At 35.1% G+C, this 21,511-nt stretch overlaps 1 pseudogene; it reads left to right on the forward strand.

Annotated features, from left to right (window-relative positions):
• Positions 1–5,641: 5,641 nt before the first annotated feature.
• On the forward strand, positions 5,642–17,657 carry LOC140517901 (ubiquitin domain-containing protein UBFD1 pseudogene; annotated as a pseudogene).
• Positions 17,658–21,511: the final 3,854 nt, after the last annotated feature.

Genomic DNA, 21,511 nt, shown 5'->3' on the forward strand with positions numbered 1-21,511 from the left:
GATGTAGTCACTTGATGATATTAATACCTCCACCTCCTGCGCCTGCTAACTCTTCCTGCCTTCTCACTCCTACTCAATCCTCAAACCTACTCTTCTGGGTCAATATCCTTCTCTGTATTCCCCTTCTGTTAAGTCCCCTGAAACAGTTTGTGTTGTTTATAAACCTTCTTTCGCCTGGTGAAACTTATTTAATTATCATACCATCTCCTTGTACTTATAGGAGCATGCCTTTGTTTGAAAAAGCACTTTACTCCTTGATACTTTCTCCCATGCTAGCCATTCTATCTCTCATATCTATGAGGTTGCCCTCCAGCATCTTAGAAATCACTCCCAATGGTCATTTTTATATCCTCCCTCTGCTGCCATCACTCAGCAGTGGTCCCTTTCAACCTCATTCCATCTCTTTATATCACCCTACAAAGATTCCTGTTGCTTTCCTCTACTAATATCTAGTCTGGTTTTTTCCTCCCAAAGGTTTTAGTTCCTGAGTTTGTTTGCTTTTTCCTCTCCATCCTATCCTTTGCCTTCATTATAGAGGACTTCAAATTCGTCCTGATACGCTAATTTGTCAAAATTTGCAACTCCACCTCTGCTCTTCCACAATCATCTGCAGGGGTGATCGTATCTTAGACCTTGGCATTAACTTCAACATTCCACCTCTATTATCTTGGACTTTGAAATTTTCCTTTCTGGATTCTACCCCTTGTCCTTTACCATCTACCAATCCTTTATTTATACTAAACCTGTCTTCATCTTTCCTCAGATCTCCAGCATCTTCACTCATTTCTGTTCTTTCAGTCTCTCCTGTTCTCATACTGCTTCCTTCTATCACTCCTGTTCTCTTACTTTCCTCTGTTTGATGCCTCAACCATAGAGGTAAACATTTCAATATGTTACAATGTTCCAGCCTCTCCTCTCTGGCCTCCTTGTCCTTCCACTAAGCTTATCCTGTCAATCATCAGTGCTAGGTCATGTCTATCATCAACTTTCTCCTTTTATGCTCTTAAACTTTTGATTACTGATGGAGAAATGCATCCATGCTAATTAGATCTGTTCAAAAGGCAAGTTCTCTACTTTTATCTGGATCCTCACTTCTGCACAGCAATCCTGCCATTCATCTTTGATTGACATTATTGCGTTCACCACAGCTACCATAACTCAAGCCCTGAAACTATTCATATCTCATTTCCCAGAAACCTCATCTCCTTTGTTTTTGAGAAACTAACCCATCTATTTCATATATCATATAAACCTTAACTTAAAACCATTCTACATATTCCTCCTTCCCCTTCTTTGCTCTAGTCCTAGAGGTTATGGTGGAAAAGGTAATCAGTCTTTGAGGTCTCTTAGGCAAGGTTAAACTATCTACAACTCTTGAAAGCTTGATCTTATAAACTTCTGCCTTCTCCAAGGGTCTGCCCCCATCGATCATGTTATTTTTTTCTTTCATCTTCATTTTTTTTTTTACTGTATACTGGTCCCTTACACTTTGACTAATGATATGCTCAGGTGTCTCTCATTCTTAAGAAAAAAAATACCTTCAATTGATCCTACCACCACCTCCAGCTATCATTCCATAGCCTACCTGACTTCTGTGATTAAACTTTTGCTATCTAGTACAATCACTTCTTCCAGTTCTTTAAGACCCAGATATTTCTCAGTCCCCTCACATCTGACTTCCAACCCTATCACTCTACTTAAAATGCTTTGTTAAATATTACCAATTAACTATTCTCTGAAAAATGTCTTTTTTTCTGAGATCGCATTCTTCTTAACTTTTCTAGAGTCTTTGATGCTGTTTACCTCTCTATCTATTCAGTCAGTCAAAAGGTATTTATTAAGTATGAACAATTTACTAAGCACTGGGTATACTAGCAAAATCAAAAACATAATCCCTATCCTTAAGGAGCTTACATTTTGTTGAGGTAACACATATAAATAACTATGACCTGAGTGTAAATTCTGCCTCAGACACTAGCTTTGTGACCCTGGGCAAGTCACTAAGCTACTTACCCTAAGTTTCCTCATTTGCACAATGGTGATAATCATAGCATCCATCTCCCAGGGTTATTGTGAGCATCAAATGAGATAGCACATTTAAAGTAATTTGAAAATTTTAAAGTACTATGAAATTGCTAGCTATTATTATTAATGATTTACATGTAAGATATGTCTGTATAACTACTTCTATCTATAATTATATATTCAATCCTCAGCATTTGCATATTTAACTTTTGTGACTTCAAGCATTTAGGTGATTTTGTTAGTAACCTCATTTAAAAAATTTTCTTTTGCATTGGCAACTGTGCACACTGGCAGCTACCAGCAATGTGTGAAAAAGAGAGAGAGAGAGACAAGAACGCATGGAAGTTTGTTCAGTGGCTGGTATAGCCATGAACAGTATTGGATGTAATGTTGAGACCTTGCCAATTTTTGTCTCTTTGGACAGCAGTGATTAAAAGTCCCAGCAATCTTTCTCTTGGTTTTCAGAGGGTGGCCAATGTAGAGAGGTTTGTAGCAGTATGGTCTGTTGTATAATGCCCTCACACTGCCTTCTGACAATGAAAGGTAAGATTCAGGTTAAAAAATAGTTTTAGTTTTCAGGATTTTATTTGTTGCTTAGTATTTATGGTACTGTAGATTTCATGTGCTATAGAAAGTGAATATTGTCTGAATTAAATTTTTTGAAATATTATTAGAAAGTCACAGAATTTTAGGGAATCCCTAGCAAGAAAAATATTTTGCATGTTACCAAATTTTATGTTGCACACTGTATTTTATGAGTTAGTTCATGGTTACAATGTTAGGAAAAGAGAATAATATCAAAATTGATATTTTCTTGTAAAGAATCCTGTATCCTCCAGATACCATTGCATTTTCTATGACTATTTGAATCTTTCCTAAAACAAAGAACTACAAACTCTGGGGAAACAGAATCTCAAAATAGGAGGGACTTCCATGATACACTAGTGCGTTGGTTCTCACACTTTTTGGTCTTAGGAAACATTTACACTTTTAAAAATTATTGAAGAGGTAAAAAACCTTTTGTTTATGTGAGTTCTAGTTATCGTTATTTACTGTATTAAACCTTTCAAACTGATAAAATTTAAAATATCTACTTATTAATTCATTAAAATAATAAACTCATTATATATTATTTTTTTAAAATGAAAAACAACTATATTTCCAAAGGAAAAATTATGAAAAGAGTGGCATTGTTTATACATTTCTGCTAATCACTTCAATGCCTGTCTTACTAGAAGACAGATGGATTTTCATATCTGTTTCTATGTTCAATTTATGTTTTGTGATGTTATTTTGTTTTAAGTATATTATGAAAATCTGTACTCACAGTGATATGTCCTTAGCGAATGGGCTATTTTATTAGTATTTCAGATAATTATGGATATTCTTCTTTTAAACTATGCCAAAAACCTATATTTATCTTTTTGAAATAATACCAACATTCAACAAGAAATAATTTCTTAAAGATTAGCTACAATGTGGAGTCTGAAACTATGTTAATAAACTTTTTATAATTTCATTAAGAATAATTGATCTGCCTTGCACTCTAAAAGGTTTTCATTCATATACATTTTGCAACATCTTATAGTGGTTGTTTATTAAATGCTGCTCACTGAATTGGGTAATTTTTTTCAAATGTGTACATGTTTCATTCTACAAAATCAAAAAATTAAATTTGTCATTATCACCACTGACTTCATCAGAAAGTATTTAAAGATGGGGACGTCATTAAACTCAGAATGATAGATAACACACTTTGCAAAATTCTGATTTTGGCATGAAAGTTCAAATTTTTTATCACTGAAAAAATCTGGCAGTTGTTTCCCTTAAAATGACTATTTTACTTCATTTTTGAAAATGTATGCAAAATACCAAAGTCAAAACAACCAGAGTCTGTCAATTGTTCTTTCAGGTAAAAATAATATTCTATAAAAAAAAACCCAAAACACTCTAGTGAAGCTTCCAACTCAAGCAATTAAACAAGTTCTTTTACTGGAGACAAACATCATGCTTCAATGAGCTGCAGAATGCTTTATCCTTACTTCTCACTTCATCATGCAGAATATTAAAAAATGTGTTTGCAGAAGTCAAGATTTATTTTTAAAAAAGTTGCTTTATCAAGGATATGTTTAAAGTAAAACTGGCATTTATATATTTGTTCATGTATTTATCTTTTTGTTTACTTGTTACAAATGCATGATAGTAAAGTGTAAAATTACTACTAGTATAATGAGGGACAGTTACCTTCATTTGTGCTAGCGTTGCAATATTTTTACTAACCATTGCCAATGTAAATGTCAGCATGGTTCCTCCACCTCTCCTCAGGATAAACCATGATATTCCAAATGGTATTCAACATCGAATACTTCAGCACTCCTTCTGTTTGGCACTAGGCTTTCACATGAAAGGAGATCTTCCTTGGATGATTAGGTAGCGCTGATACTAAACAATTACAAGAAAAATAGTAAGCCCAACCACATATGTAGATTTATTGGGCAGAAGTACAACTCTACAAATGGAATATTAATTCACTCTTCACATGTGTAGTCAGATCTTTAATTCACAGGTCATGTAGACTCTCAAAAAACTCCACTGTATGCAAGTGAGTGAATGAGAGCCAAAAAGTCAAGTAACACCTTAATATTACTATGAAAATAGTTCGGAACTTGCAATCTCCTGTAAAGTTTGTCCTGGACTTTGAGAACCACTGCTCTCATCCCACTCATATCTGACACATTCTATCTATAACAGCCTCAGCAAGAGACTGCTCAACCTCTACTTGAAGATTTCCGGGGAAAAGGAACCTACTGTCTTCTCAAATATCCTGTTCCACTTGTGTTTACAATTTACTTAGTGTCTATTTTCATTTCTAGGTACTTTACTGAACATTTTTCTCTGTATTTTTCAAAGGTTTGGAAGTTGTTGTTTATATGGCTATAGTCAATGAATATTCTGTTCTTTTGGTTGTGCTTTCTTTATCCTGTATCACTTAATATGGCTTCTCCTTTTTTCTTTATGTTCTTCATAATTGCCACTCTGGAAACAGAATATTCCATTATGTTTATATACAACGCTTTAATTATCTGTCCCCTAATTGCCAAATGTATAGTTTTCAGAGATTTTTTTATGTCACAAATAATACTGCTAGAAATAGTTTTCTATAGATTAGGTAAATGTAGGTCTTTTGTATTCCCCAGTCAATAATATTCTTAGTGTATAATCTTAAGGAATCTAAACTTTAATTCAATTCAGTAAACATTTATTAATCATATACTATGTTCCAGGTACTATGTTAAGTGCTGAGGATACAACAAGAAGACCTCAAGGAACTTGCAGTCCAGTGGGGGTAGGGGACAACATGCTAGCAAATATATACAAAGCAGATGTCTACAGAATAAATAGAAAATAATTAGCAGAGATAAGGATTGAGGTAAGCACTGAAATTAAGAGGATTTAGGGGAAGTCTCCCTCCTACAGGAAGATGGTACTTAAAAAAAGTCAGTAAGGTAAGTAGTTGGAGTGGAGGAAGATGGGCATTCTGAGCATGGAGGAAAGCCAGAGAGAATGCTCAGAGCCTAGAGATGGAGTATCTTACTCATGGAGCAGTTAGGAGGCAATGCTACTGGATCTAACAGTGCTTGTTGGACGTGTAAGATGTAAGAAGAGTGGAAGAGCAGTTGAAGAATACACAGAGTAGGACCATATTGAATGTGTGAATTTTGAGGCTGTTGAGAAATCAAATTTCAAGATACCTGAAGAAGGCAAAGATGACCAAATGACTGGAAGAAATTATGACTAATTTTAAAACTGGATAAAAATAGTGATCAAGAGAACATTAACTAAAAAGTATATTTAAAAAGAGGACATTGATGCTTCCTGACTCATATAACTGTTTCTTGACTACCATAAAATATTTATTAAAATCATCTATAGTCAAATTGAACATATTCTTTTTTTAGCTTTTATTTAGTATTTTATTTTTTGCCAGTTGCATATAAAACAATTTTAACATCATTCTTAAAATTTTGCATTCCAAATTCTCTCCCTTCCTCCCTCCCCACTGCCTCATTAAGAAGGCAAGAAATTTGATAGAGGTTGTACATGTGTAGTTATGCAAAACATGTCCATAATAGCCATGTTGTGAAAGAAAACACAAATAAAAACAACCTAAAGTAAAAAAAAAAAGTGTACTTCAATCTGTGTTCAGACACCATCAGTTCTTTCTCTGGGAATGAGCACCACTTTTTATCATAAGTCCTTCAGAGTTGTCTTGGATCATTGTATTGTTGAGAATAGCCAAATTATTCGCAATTGGTCATATTACAATATTGCTGTTACATTCTATACAGTACATTTCACTTTGCATTTGCCCATGAAAGTCTTTCCAGGCTTTTCTGAGAGCATCTTCCTCATCATTTCTTATACTACAGTAGTATTCCATCCTAATCACATACTACAATTTGTTCAGCTATTCCCCAGTTGATGGATTACCCTTAAATTTCTAATTCTTTATCTCCAGAAAAAAGTTTCTATAAATAAAAAAGGACATTTAGGTCCTTTTTCTTTTTTTCATAAATCTCTTTTGGGATACAGACCTAGTTGTTGTATTGCTGGGTCAAAGGGCATGCATTGTTTTTATAGCCCTTTGAGTATAGTTTCAAATTACTCTACAGAATGGATGAATCTGTTCACAACACCACCAAAAGTGCATTAAAGTTTCATTTTTCCCATATCCCCTCCAACATTTATCATTTACCTTTTCTGTCCTATTAACCAGTCTAAGATGTATGAAGTATTACCTCAGAATTGTTTGAATTTACTTTTTTTCAATTAATAGTGAGTTAGAGTATTTTTCATATGGCCATAGATAGCTTTGATTACTTCATCTGAAAACTGATCATCTTTTGATGATTTTTCAACTTAGGAATGGCTCTTATTTTTTATAAATTTGATTCTGTTCTCCATATGTTGGAGAAATTAGACCTTTATCAGAGAAACTTGCTTCAAAATTTTTTTTCACAGTAATTATTACTAACTGTATTTCCCTGCATCCTATTACCATCCCCATTTATTCTATTTTCTCTCCTTTCACCCTGTCTCTCCTCAAAAGTATTTTACTTCTAACTACCCCTTCTCCCAATCTACCATCCCTTCTAGTAGTTCTTCCCTTTCTCTTATCCCCTCCCTCTCCTATTTTCTTGTAAGTTAAGATAAAATTCTATTCTCAATTAAGTGTGTATGTTATTTCTTCTTTGAGCCAATTTTGATGAGAGTGCGGTTCACTCACTCCTCCTCACCTTCCCTCTCTTTCCCTCCATAGTAAAAAAGCTTTCTCTTGCCTCTTTTATGAAATAATTTGCCTCATTCCACCTCTCCCTTTCTCTTTCTCCCAGCACATTCCACTCTCCCCCCTTAATTTTATTTTATATAATATCCTTTCACATTCCACTCAGACCTGTGCCCTCTATCTATACTCTTTCTAAGTACCATAATAATAAAAAGGTCATATGAAGTACATTATCATTTTTTCCATGTGAGAATGTAAATAGTTTAAAATTATAAAGTCCCATTTGATTTCTCTTTCCTGTTTACCTTTTTATACTTCTATTGTAGCTTGTAGTCAAATATCTCTCCTTTACCTGGGAACTCTGGAATTTGGTTATAATATTCCTCAGATTTTTCATCTTGGGATCTCTTTCAGAGATTCCAAATCTCTCACCCTAGTGCAACAAACCTTTCCTGCCAACCTTCCAAGTTGTCTTGGGCTGGAAATTTGTTTCACACTGTCATTTTATGCATTTGCATCTCTAGAATTTGTTTGGGATCATTTTTAAAAGGTATTTGGAAGGGTTTGAGGATAGCTCAGATGAGTCACTGTTTTTACTGTGCCATTGGTTCCACTCCATGTGTATCTTTCTGAACATATTCTTAAAATATTAATCAACTTTTTCCATACACTTTTTAGGTACCAAGATTCTGAAGTTGTTTCTTCTCTGTTAGAACATTAGCCTTTCATCATTACGTGGCTGCTTTCTGTTTCTCAAATGAATTTACCTTACTCTTCTATCTAGACATATTCATATGTGAAATTTTTCATTCAGTTATGGTCTTTTCATCAGAAATTCTCTCTTCTATTAGAGTTCCATTTGCCCTCCACCCCCATAATTTTATACTCAACTTTGCAGAACATAGTTATTCTTCGTTATAAGACTGTCTATTTTACTTTCTGGAATATTGTATTCCAAGATCTCTTCTAGTTTTTAGTAAAAGCTTTCAGCTTCTTCTGTTATCCTAACTATGAATGCTTAATATTTGAGTTATTCTTTATTGATACTTGTGTTTTTTTTTGTCTGTTTGTTTTCCCTTTGACTTGGTAGCTCAGGATTTGGCTATGACATTCCTGGGACTTTTGCTTTTGAGATTTCTTCCAGGAGGCACATGATAGACTCTACCTTTATTTTTTCTGCTTTTAATAGATGTGGGAAGTTTTCATTTATGAATTTTTTAATATAGTAGTTATATTTTTTAAATAATGGTTTTCATGGAGTCTAATTATTCTTAAATTATTTCCCTTTCACCTGTTCTCTGTGTCAGTTTTTATATGCAATTATCTTATTTTTTCCCATATATTTAAAACTCTTGTTTTTCTATAATATTATTCTCTCATAAGGTAATTGATTTCTTGTTGAAGATAATTTTATTAATATATTCTTCATATTTCCCCATATATCTCTGTACCTTCCCATTGCCAGAGAATATCCCTTAATGTTACAAAATTAAATTACATTATAAAAATAACAAAAGCAAAATTGATCAATGAACTGGAATAATCTAAAAACATATGGCCTCATTGAAGAGATGTGAAATGATGCCTTTGCAAGGCAGCAGGATAAGGTGTGGTTTTATATATTTTCTTTAGAATCTTGTTCTTTGCAATTTTTCAACTTTTATTTTCAATTATGTTACGGTTGTTTTTTCTGTTTTCATTGTTGTTGTATATAATGTTTTCTTGCTCTACTTCATTTATATCAGGTAATGTAAGTGTTTTTCTGTATTTATCGTAATTGTTCTTATAGTACAACATTCATGTGACACAGTGTGTTTAGTCATTCCCCAATTGATGGACATATATTTTATTTCCAGTTATTTGATAACATACATGTGTTGCTATAACTATTTTGTTGCAAATCTTTGTTAATGACCTCTTTGAGTCAGTAGAATCTCTGGGCCAAAAAGATTGGTATTTTGGCTACTTTGTTTTCATAAATTCAAATTTCTTCCCAGTACCTTAGTTAATTCACAATTCTACCAACAATGCATTACCATGTTTTTATTTCCACAGCCACTGTAATATTGACCATTCCCACATTTTGTCATTGCTGGATTCCTTGGAGAATTTTTTTTATTTGAGGTGCACACTTAGAATTCTTAGAATCAGTGGAACAAATTTCAAATTTTGGTGTGATATTTATTGCCCATGACCTTGGACAAGTCATTTGATCTCCTTGGACCTCAGATCCTACATCTATAAAATGAGGCTAGAAGACTATGTATACATACATACGTATATGTATAAATATATGTTCTAAATATATCATATTGATTGCCTTCTCAGTGGGTTATGGAGGACCTGGGAGAAAAGAGAAAATTTTGAACTAAAATGTTAAAAAAATGAATGCTAAATAGTTTGCAAGTATAAAAAAAAATCTAAATATATAGTCATAATGTAGCAGGGTTTTGAGGAGATAGATAAGGTTCTCAGATTCTAGTTGCATAAGTCTCTGGGAAATGCAATCTCAAAGACAGTGCTGAGTCTCTCGCCATTTTGTAAAAGACTAAGAAATTCTTAAAGGAGGCTAGATAGGGACTTACATCAAGGTTTGGAAGATAGATAGCTAGAGTTAGAGATTTTGGAGGTATAGAAGATCTCCAGCAGGTGGAGGAGCTAAGTCAACCTGTCGCAGCTGCTACTATAACAACCCCCTCTTGCATCTGCAGAGGATAGATTTTGTCTTCATTGTGGAAAAATAGGTGAATGTGAATTTGGACTGAGTGCTGGGCAGCATTGCATTTAATTTTATTGAATACCAGAGTGATAAAGTAGAGAAAGGCAGCCAGCTGTGGCTGATGTCAAGTTTGACCAGACCAAATGGTCCATGACAGCAAGCACCTAAATCTCTCAATGCTAGAATGTAGGACACATCTAATCAGTAGTGAACTTCCTCCTTCGCCATTCATATAGAAAGTGAAGTGTCATTTTTTTCTTTCCTCTGTTCCTATTCAAGAATATGGATGACTAATCCAGATGTTTCTGTTCTTTAAAGTTTTTACTTGCTGTTTTATTTGTACCAAAGCCGACTGATTTGAAGTAAAGGATTGATTCTAACTTCTTGGTTGTGTACTTCATATTCTGTGAAAAGAAAGGCAGGGAGAAGGCAGGTAGATAGGCAAGTTATAAACATATAGATAGACAAAAAAGGATAGAATTTTGAAATCTCAGTACAAACTTTCATGCTTGTATATTGATTGGAAGCGATGAGTTAAAAGAGAATCCTTTTGCTATGAATTATCATATTTTATAGACTTCTCAAAGAAGAGTGGAAGAATGATTTATATCTAGAATTTTTATTTCCTTAGGTGGAAAGTAAGCTGATTACCATTGATGATGTAATAAGAAGGGTGATATTGTGTCATTCTGCCTTCTTCTACATTTTACCTATATATGCAAACAGAATTATTTCTATAGAGAGATAGGTACATCTGAAGATTATTTCTAGAGAGTAGATGGGGTGAAAGGAGAAAAAGGAGTGGGTGGAAAAAAGTCTTAGCATGCCTACAATCCAAGAATGAGGGCCCAAGAAAAAAGTAAATATCCTTTCCCTTTCACCTCCAAACCAGTTTCAACCTCAACTGACAACTATCTTAACAATGAATTATATTTTCACATGCTCTTTTTGCACTGAATCTCCAGAATCCATGTTTTTTGTACCTGGGAAGTTAATTTGTCATCTCTGAACTCCTAGCTGGGAGCTGAACTGTCTTGAGTGGTAACTGAGTTCAAACCTAGGCTGACCAGATCATCTCGTTGCCATCTTCCTGGTAGTGTACTCATACCTTACACCCTTCAACTGATGTCTGAGAGTACTAAACAAATCAATAGCACCATTATTTATGGAGGGAGCATGTCAATTGAATGACCTATAGAACAACTCACCAGTCCTTTGAACTTCTAAGCCAAAACCTTTTCCTTGGCTACAACTTCTCCATGTTTTCTCCCCCTTTAAATTGTAAAGTCCATCATTTCAAGGACTGTCTTCTTTTTAGTTTTTGTATTCCCAGAACTGAGAATAGTGTCTAATACATCAGTATTTAATAAATGGTTTTTCATTCATTCATTGGTTCATTTATTGTATAAAGATTTTTTTCTCCTGAAAAAAATTTGACCTGCAAATATGTTGTCACCACCTCACTCTTTTGATTCACCAGTCTTTCATCCTGGGGCATTAGAGTAGTCGATTTACAAAAGACTTGACAAAACTAATAGAAAAATCTCAGTTAAGAATCAAACCCAATGACCTTGTGATGGAATTGTCATATAATCAGTCTGGTGATCTGTCCACAAAGGTTTTACATTTTACTTACCTTCTAATTTGACCTTTCTGAGTCTACCCTAGTGACCCTTAGTCTAGTAGTTTAATCATTCAAAGATGTAGCTCCTTTAGATTAACATTTAACTTTCATACTTCATGAGTTATATATTTCACTGTTAAATGTTACTGTTCTTAACAAAGGATATAGATTAGTTGAGACTTTAAAATCTTTTAAAAATGCTAAATCTTGGCATATGAAATACACAATTTAAACAATCAATTTTCACATCTGAATGTATAAGCCCAGGAAGAAACATTCTGGCAAACTCTGTATAAATATGATTTTAAAATATCTCCAGTTTTTCATGCAATGCCATCTGTTGAAAGGCTCTGGGAATGGAACTGTAATCTCTAATTGCAAGTGTAGGGATTAAAAAGGTTACATATGAAATGTGCTGAGACCCAGCTAACAATTCCAGAAGAAGTAGAAAGAAAAAAAATCTGTATCTGCAGGTTTTTGCTGGCATGGATGTTTTCTGCAAATGATTACCTGGCATCAGATTTTCATGGTCAGAAGTAAAGCAGAGGTGGAAAAAATCCCCAAATCTCACTTTGGCTTGAACTGTCTGGGTATTGTCTAAACTCCAGCTGACTTTGGCTGTATAAGCACAGCTGGGATGGGATATGGTACCACATTAGCTCTCATTTTCTAGCCACAGAGACTATTATTTCAGCTGACTATTCTTTTTCTTTATTTTAATTTTAAAATGTGTCATTGCCAAATAGGCCCCTGGCATGTTTTCAATTGGGTTGGAAAGCAAAACAAAACCCCAAACCACAATTAAAAGAAGAAAACAAAACAAAACAAAAAGAATATTGTATCCTTATCACTGATAGAATGTGAATCTTAAATTAGGATGGAATTTTATGAAATTTTCTTGTGATTTTCAGTACCAGTAAATTTAAGAAATCTTCTTGATTTTTAAAATCACAATATGACATGATATTATGATACAGACTAGGACAGTGGAGGGTGGAATTGGAGGTGTCTGGACCTGGAATCAGATGACCTGGGTTTAAGTTCCAGTAATGATGTGAGTGAAGATGAGTCACTCATTTTCTCTGATTCTTTTTTATTAATTTATTCTAAACTTAAATATAAAAAATTTAAATGCACAATAAGAAAAGAAAAAAGAAGAATATTATAAACTTAAATACAAATTAGGAAAAGAAAAAATCATTGCTATGTACACAGTAGAACATGAGAAAATATTCAAAATATAAATCATTTAATTTCTACTTCAAGAAAATCTATATAATAAATACTATACATTGTGTTTTGAGCTATTTGTCTTTTCTTTGCTTCCCTGTAAGTTTTCTTTCGTTCTTTGTGTGCACTTTTTACTTTGTTCTTTTTTCCTCCTTCTCCCAGTACCCCCAAGAAGGTACAATTAAGTGTTGTTGTATTTATACACATGTACATATACATATATACATACACAAATGCATACAAAGATATATACATGCATGTACACATACACACCTGCACTTACATACACATAGATAGAATTAGATATCTATAATCATGCTCATATGTAGACATATACATTCATATGCATCTATGTAAGACTGTACTATAATTATTTCTCCTTTGTTTCTCTGAGGGTAGATAGCCTCTTCCTTCATGAGTCCGAATATTTTCATACTTTAACTAAGCCCACCAATTCATCATTTTCTATACCAAATCAATATTCCATTCCCCTATTATTTTAAATAGTCTAAAACAGTACTGATTATATTTTTCTCTTTTTTATTAATTTATTTTAAACTTAAAAACAATAAGAAAAGAAAAAGAAACAAATTTAAATACTAAAATTTAAATAGAAAATAAGAAAAGAAAAAAAAGCATTGTCATGTGAACAGCAGAACATGAGAGGATTTAAGTTATACAACAGTAAATTTCTTTTTCTAGAAAACCTATATAATAAATACTACACATTGTGTTTCAAGCTACCATCTTTTCTTTCCTTCCTTGTAAGTTTTCTTTCGTTCTCTGCTGTGTACTTTTTACTTTGCTTTCTTTTTTCCCCTTCCCCCAAGAAGGCTACAATTAAATGCAGATATATTTGTGTGTATGTATATATAAGTATGTATGTATATATGTGTATATATGTACATCCATATACACACACATATATACATACACACATGTACTTGCATACACATAAATCTACATTTATACATCTACAGTTATACTTTTATATAGATATATAATTTCATATATATCTATGTAAAGCCGTACTAAACCTATTTGTCCTCTATTTCTCTGAGGGTGAATAATATCTTCTTTCATAGGTCCAAGTCTTTCTGTTTTTCTTTTTTCTAATTCCATCAACTCATTGTTTCCTATACCACAGCAATATTTTAACTTTATACTGTTTAGTTATTTTAAATAGTATACAACAATATTGATGAATATGGCTGACATATTTTTCCTATTTTTCTTCTGATTAAATCTATTTTAGCTTTACCTTTGTTTGAAATCATGATTACTACCTCTGCTTTTTTTCCCTAATAAATTGTACTCCGGATCTTTATTTTGTTTGTATCTCCTATTTCCTATCCCTCTTGACTCTCTACTTTACTTCTACCTGCTACCTTGCCCTCCTGTTTCTTAACCTATCTCCCCACCAAGGATCCCTCCCTCATGCTCCCTCATAAAATCCCTCCCTTGTCCTCTCCCCCCATTCCCTAGTCCTTTTATTCTTTTTCCAAATTTAGAAGACTTTTATGCTCTTCTAGATATATATGTATTGTTCCCTCTTTAACCTATTTCCAAAGAAAGTAGGGTTCCAGAACTACCAGTTCTTCTCCCTCATCCAATTCCTGTGTCAGTTTTTCCTCTCACACCTCATTTGCATAAGAAATTCCTCTTTTTATATTTTCCTAGATGGTTTACCTGGTGCAGTGGATAGAGCACCAGTGCAGGTGCTGAGGACATGAGTTAAAATCTCACCTCAGGCACTTGACACTCATTCACTGTGTGATATTGGGCAAGTCACTTAACCCCACTTGCCTCATCCTGGGTCATCTCCAGTCATCCTGATGAATATCTGGTCACTGGATTCAGCTGACTCTGGAGGAGAAGTGAGGCTGGTGACCTACACAGCCCTCCCTCACTCAAAACAAGGTCAAGTGCAAGTCATGTCATTATTTCTCTGATGGCATGGTCTTCTTTGGCAACGAAGGATGAACACACACACACAGACACATACACACATATCATATCATATTCAACTCTACTCCAATCCTTTAAACTATGCAATTACTAATAACAATCTTAGGCATATTATTTACATTTCCTTATAGGAAACAAAAAAAGTAAACAGTCTGTCCTTATTGTAATTAATCTTTGATGTTTACCTTATGTTTCTCTTGGATCTTGTATGTCAAATTTTCTATTGATTTCAGGTCATTTTGCAACAAAATCCTGAAAGTCTGACTTTGTTCTTCAATATATAGTGTTTCAAGAATTGTGATCTTTTAGTGTAGCTACTACTAGGTATTGCATGATTATGGCTCTAATTTTGGCTCTGTCATATTTGAGTTATTTTTTCTTGTTGCTTATAATATTTTCCCTTTGAGCTGAGGGTTTCAGAATTTGATTATAAGTTTCCTGAAGATTTTCCTTGTAGGATCTGTTTCAGGTGGGGATCAATGGAATTTTTTCTATTTCTACTTTCCCCTCTTCTTCTAAATCTTCAAGACAATTTTCTGAAATTATTTCTTGGATTATTATATCAAGATTCCTTTTTTTATTGTAGCTTTCAGGTAGTCCAATTATTCTTGTTGCTTTTTTATAAGATGATTCATTTTTTCTTCTATTTTTTCATTCTTTATATTTTGTTTTATTATTTATTGGTCTCTTATAACTTCACTGGCTTGCCTTTGCCCAATTTTAATTTTCAAGGAGTCATTTTCCTCCTTAAGATTCTGAATCTCCTTTTCTAGTTTGTTGACTTTCTTTTCATAATCTTTTTCTTTATCTTGGATTGTTCTTATTTAAATTTTTTCTCAATCTCATTTGATTTTTAAAGTTATACAAATTCTTTTTGGGCAGGTGACCATTTGATGTTACTCTTTGTGATAAAAAAGTCTCTTTTTTTGCTTCAATATTCTTTTCTGAAGATGGTCCCCAGTCTTCTCTATTACCGTAATGACTTTCTTTGGTTGGATTCTTTCTCCATTGCATAAGCATTTAAAAAAATTATAGGAATTTATTTTTGTAATCATCTCTAGTCCTAGAGTATGGGGGATGGTATCTCTGGCCTCAGTTTTTCCTTCAGTTCTCCTCTGTGACCTGGGACAGAAAACAGGAACTCTGCTCTCCTGTAGGTATCCATAGTAAGAAGCATCCCTGCCCCACTGCTTGTGTACTCACTGGGAGTGTGCTGGCTTTTTCTTGCCCAGGGCTGTGTCACAGCAGCACAGCTGGGTCTGGTGATCCCTTATCAGCAGATATTCCCTCAATTTCCCCTGCTCAGATGCCCAACTCTTCACACTGTTCTGGAGGTGGAAATTCCTGGGGCTAAGATTAAGGCAATCTCTCAACCTAGCTAACCGTAGGGCTTCCCATTTGCTGTTTCTGGGGAACTAGAGTGGAGGTGTTTATTCTTCACAGGGACAAAACCTCAGTCCTGGGATTTTTCTTCAGATTGTCTCAGGAAAACCACCATTCTGTCCCAACTCTTGTTTGTTGTTGTTGTTGTTGTTGTTGTTGTTTTTTTTTTTTTTTTTTACTGCTCTTCATTCTCCCTGAGGCACTGTGGGGGAAATTTGGAGAGACTGGGATTTTTTGACCTACTCCTCCATCTTCCCAGAATCCTCTGATTCTTACCTCCTTTATCTGTAAAATTAAAATAATAACATCCATAATGTCTACTTTTTAGGTTTGTAGGGAAAGCATTTTTTTAACTTTTAAGTTTTAGTAAGTATGAGCTCTCATTACTGTTAGATAAATATAATGGATTTTCAGCTGGCCTCCCCAGATTATTTAGCTTTATGTTGTACTCTTTCCCAATGCAGATCCATAGGCCAGCCCTTTTCCTTTCTATATGCCATGCTTCTTTTCCCCTTTCTTTTGAGTCTTTATTCCCTGTGCCTTTTTTGACCTCATGTTGAATTTTCTCTCTTCTTTGCTAACCCAAATCCCATATTTCCTTTCCATTCCATGAAGCCTCTGTGAATAGTCAGACCCTATTATATTTTCCCCTTTCTTGAATTCTTATAGCATTCTAATCTGTATCATCCAATCTTATTTTGCTTGATTATCATTGCATTTGTAAGGGACCTTTGTCCTCCCTTCCCACCTCATGAGACTTCAGTACCCATATCTGTGGACAGCACAGGGGCCAAACGCAAGATCCACTCCTTTACAGCCCTACCACCTGCCATGCAGAAAGTTATATTTAAGGGACTTCTACCTGAGGAGAAAACATTACAGGAAATCAAAGTAACAAGCAGTGACAAGATTGTGGTGGTTGGACCTACAATCAATGATGTTTTAGCAGTAAACATATCCAAAGACACAACACAGCAAGGAGCAAAAGCTGGAAATACTAAGAAGGAGCTACTTTGTAGGCAAAGGCAGCACAGAAAAGTGTTAGATAAAGGGAAACCTGAAGATGTGAAATATGTTAGGGGTGCCCAGAAATGACTGCCAACAGTATCTTTATCAGTCATGCACAAAAAAGACAGGAGGGAAATGTGAGACTCACCTTTAAATTAGAACAAGATTGGTTGTGTATTGTCACTAACGAGTAAACTGAAAAATTACCCATGAACTTCATTAAAAATGTGGTCAATGAACCTATTGAAAGACATAAAGATTGCCACATGATAGCATTTCAGCTGGGTCTCATCAAAGCCTCTTCCTATTGGTTTCCAACTCAATATATGGACGCAATCAAAGACTGCGCTGGAAAAATGACAATATTTTTGAAACCACTTTCACCTCTGACACAGGAGACTGACCCAAAGTGAAGGATATTGCTGGAACAGGCCTATGTCATACCTGGATTTCATAGTCCTGAAACTTTTATTATTTGATATCTGAGGCAACATTAACTGAAACCAGAGGGGTTGTACTTTCACCATTAGTTTGCTTGTAATTTAAAATTGCAAAATCTCTTCCCTTCAGTCAGCTTCAAACCATATTTAAAGTGAATATGGTGGAAATCAAAAAATCTTAATTCAGAAAAAATAAACACAAAACAACAAAACTCTTAAATTCTAAAACTCTCTCCCAAGTGAGTGAGTACTTCTGGAAAATTCATTTTTAGAAACTTCTAATAAAATTGACCTTTCCCTCAAGTCCCTCTGGGAAATGTAGTCCAGAGAGAGTGTCCTTACCTATCCAGATAGTCTACCCAAAATCTTCCTGAGAGACAGGTGACTTTTCCATATTTTATAGTTCTTTAGTTGTTTCATATATGCACAGTCTCTCCAAACAAACTGAAAATCCTGGAGTTCTGGTAAAATTACTTCTATTTGTTTTGTTTCTCTGCCTCCCATCTCCCCTGTCTAAAATGACAGCAGACATATAGTAGGTGTTTCATCAAAAATTAACTGAACAAATGAATGATTGAATAAATACAAATGAACCTCATTTCACACAATACTATGTTTTTGAAAACTGGGTTTTTAAATTGAATATCTTTAAATCAAATTATATTTTAAATGTAAGAGGGAAGCCCATTACAGTGAGATAAATTAGGTAAATTGCTGGAGATGGCTGATTAAAAAAAGTCTGGTCACTTTTTAGAGAGTGAAAATTTATCACACAAAGGTGAACGATTCTTCAGTTTACCATTTAATTATTCTGGAGATGACTGATTAAAATTCTGTTATTTACCATTTAAAGTTTGGATTGCATTTTTTGAATCAGCCATGCAGCTGGACCACTTCATCCAGGTGTGCATCCAGTTGCAGGTACTGACTGAGACCTTCCACTAGGACACGAGTAGGCAGGGCAATGACTGGCTCAGTTTTGAGGAGTAACTCATCATGACTTTCTCACAGATTTTGTGACCTCAGCACAATTCATGAGTTTTCCTTAGGGGCAAAGCTGGAGGAGATGCCTGGACTTAGAGATCCAGGAACCTTGAAGAACCTTCTCACTCCCCACTAAACTGGAAACAGTAGGAGGATTTCTTCCCTCTCCTCTCCCTTATCTCGCCATTGCCCCCAATAGAAAGTAGAACTTCTCTTTATTTGAGTGGTAGCATTGCCAGAAAAAGAGTCTTAGAAACTGATTGTAACTGTCATATTGAGGACATGGGGAAGAGTGACTACCCCTGTAGGACCACGGCCCCAGAGAAGGATGGAGACCTGATCCTTCAGCCAGCAGAGATGTGATTACCCTCACCAGTGGGCTCACCTCCAGGCCAGGGAAATAGGCTCAGTTCTTTGGCTCAAGATTTCAAGAGACTTGGTCAGCTCAGGCCTTTGTATGCAGGACAGGCTTGTGGCCTTTACTGATGGCCTACGTCATTGCTAGCTTGATAACTATTTATCTTCTCATTTCCTTGTATGTCATTTTACATTGGACAGACCTGGATTTTCTGAAGATGAAACAGAGACCAGGGCAGGGCAGGGCATTTCCCACTGGACCCTTCATTGCCTAGTAGCATGCTGTGCTCATGCTATGCCCATGCTGCTTAGGTGTCCAGGGGTAGGAGCTCTTCAGCATATCCCATATCACCTGCTGTTAACAATGCATCTCTATACTGTTTTTAGTCTGTAAGGGCCAAAAGTCCAGTAACATATAAGCTTCGATAAAGGGGTACTGCTTGAGAAGCACACACACACACACACACACACACACACACACACACACACACACACACACAAGCTGGCTAATTTTAAAAAAATCTGGTCACTTTTTAGAGAGTGAAAATTTATCACACAAAAGTGAATGATTCTTCAGTGTACCATTTAATTATTCTGGACATGACTGATTAAAATTCTGTAATTTACCATTTAAAGTTCGCATTAAAGTAGGGTTTCTTAAAGTAGGTCAGTCCTCTACATAAGCAAACAGATGTCAAAACAGTCTGTTTTCTCTATTGGAATCTGGCCTTCTTAGTATTCTACCTGTTTAATTTGGTCTTCCTTAGCAAATATGAATGACTACTCCTTTTCCAAATCAATAAAGTGAATGAATCATAGGAGCCAATTTAGTATATAAAGTGAGTTGTTTTTAAGACTACCCTGCTATTTTTGTTGATGTTTCATAAGCTTATATCACAAATACTGAAGCTCTACAATATTCCCATCCCTTCATACCCAAATGCCTTTCATGTGGATATTAAAATGATTTTTGCAGTGTATTGCTATATTCCCTTTCTCCACCAGGATTCCTTCTCACCTTGGGGCTGTCTAAGCAAGTCACGTTGCTTATTTTGCAAGGGGAAATTTAAAATTAATTCATAAAGCATTTATAGTTTGAGCTCCTACTCTTCTCCAAGGAAATCAGAGATTCATTAGTGTGAGAGAGTCGAGTAAAAAGCTAAACAGCAGAAGTCACCCTTGAAAGAATTACTTGACTCTTTAAAACAAAACAACCACAAAAAAAGACTTCATCTTCTCTGGATGTATTCAAGCAACAGTGCCCTGAATTTGAAGGGTTACTGAAGCACCCTAATTTTTATTGCCACAGTACTTCCTCCTCTTCCAGATCTAATCACTATTGTTAAAGCTTTGACCTAGCTATTATATGCCTGAGGTTGACATGAGAGATGAGGAGAGTACAGCAGACTGTCAAAACTAGCTGTCAGTGGATAGGTGGGGTGTGAAATTGTAGTAATAACTGGAATATCTTCTGTGCATGTTCGACATTTTGGGTGAATTTGGCTGGGCAGCATCCTCCCAGGCCTGCCTTGTGACAGGACTTTCTATCAGTTTCTTGCCCCTGTCTTTCATCAGAATACCTCTTCTATTAGAAAAAAAGTTTGCAGAGGAAATGCAAAGTCATACAGGAATGGCGATGAGGACAGGAATAGAGAAAGGGGAGTGTATGAACTTGTGATTTCAGTCATAGAAAAGGAAAAGGTAATCTGCACAGTCATGTGACTGTATGTTGAGTGTTGAAAGGTCATGTTAAAGGATTGTTTTCCTGGGGCTCTTAGGAATTGTTAGAGGTCTTTGAACAGGGGAAAAAATGTGGAGGGGTAGGGGTGGATATTGAAATGTATAAAGAGTCAAGTGTGGTCACGATAAGGAAAGGGATCAAGAGTAAGGAGGAAAGAACCCTAGTGTTAATCAATCAGCAGGGTGTGAAGCTCTACCTCAAAAAAAAAGAATCTTTTCTACTCATCTATGGAAATGTGAATGAATATCTTCTGGAAAGATCTGTGACATACAAATGCTCACAGTGGAAAAAAAGCCATGGTATGTAGTCATAGAACTTGAGTCTATTTCCCCAGAGAGAAAATAAGGGTGTATGGGATGGGGGGGTGTCTAGAAGGGTGGAAGAAGATAAATCATATGACCTCTGAGGGTACTTCTATGGACCTCCATGAACACACACACACACAACACACACACACATGCACACGCCTCTTCCCCATCACACAAACACAAGCTTATTTTTTTTCTCTCCAAGAGTATAGGACACTATTTGAAGATTCAAGTGTCACAGAGATGATTAGGTGACCTGAGTTGGCAATATCGCAACTACATAAAGCTTGTAAAAAAATGTTTCTGCAGATATATTTCATGTATCTGTGGCTAAGAGAGGGCAAAAATTGCTGTCAACTATTTCTCAAGGGAAGAATGGAGAAAGAGACTTATTGAAAGACTCCTCTCTCAGTTTTTCAAATAGTTTGTTGTTGGTA

Source organism: Notamacropus eugenii, chromosome 1 (assembly GCF_028372415.1).
Source record: "Notamacropus eugenii isolate mMacEug1 chromosome 1, mMacEug1.pri_v2, whole genome shotgun sequence".
In the NCBI taxonomy this organism is placed as follows: Eukaryota; Metazoa; Chordata; class Mammalia; order Diprotodontia; family Macropodidae; genus Notamacropus; species Notamacropus eugenii.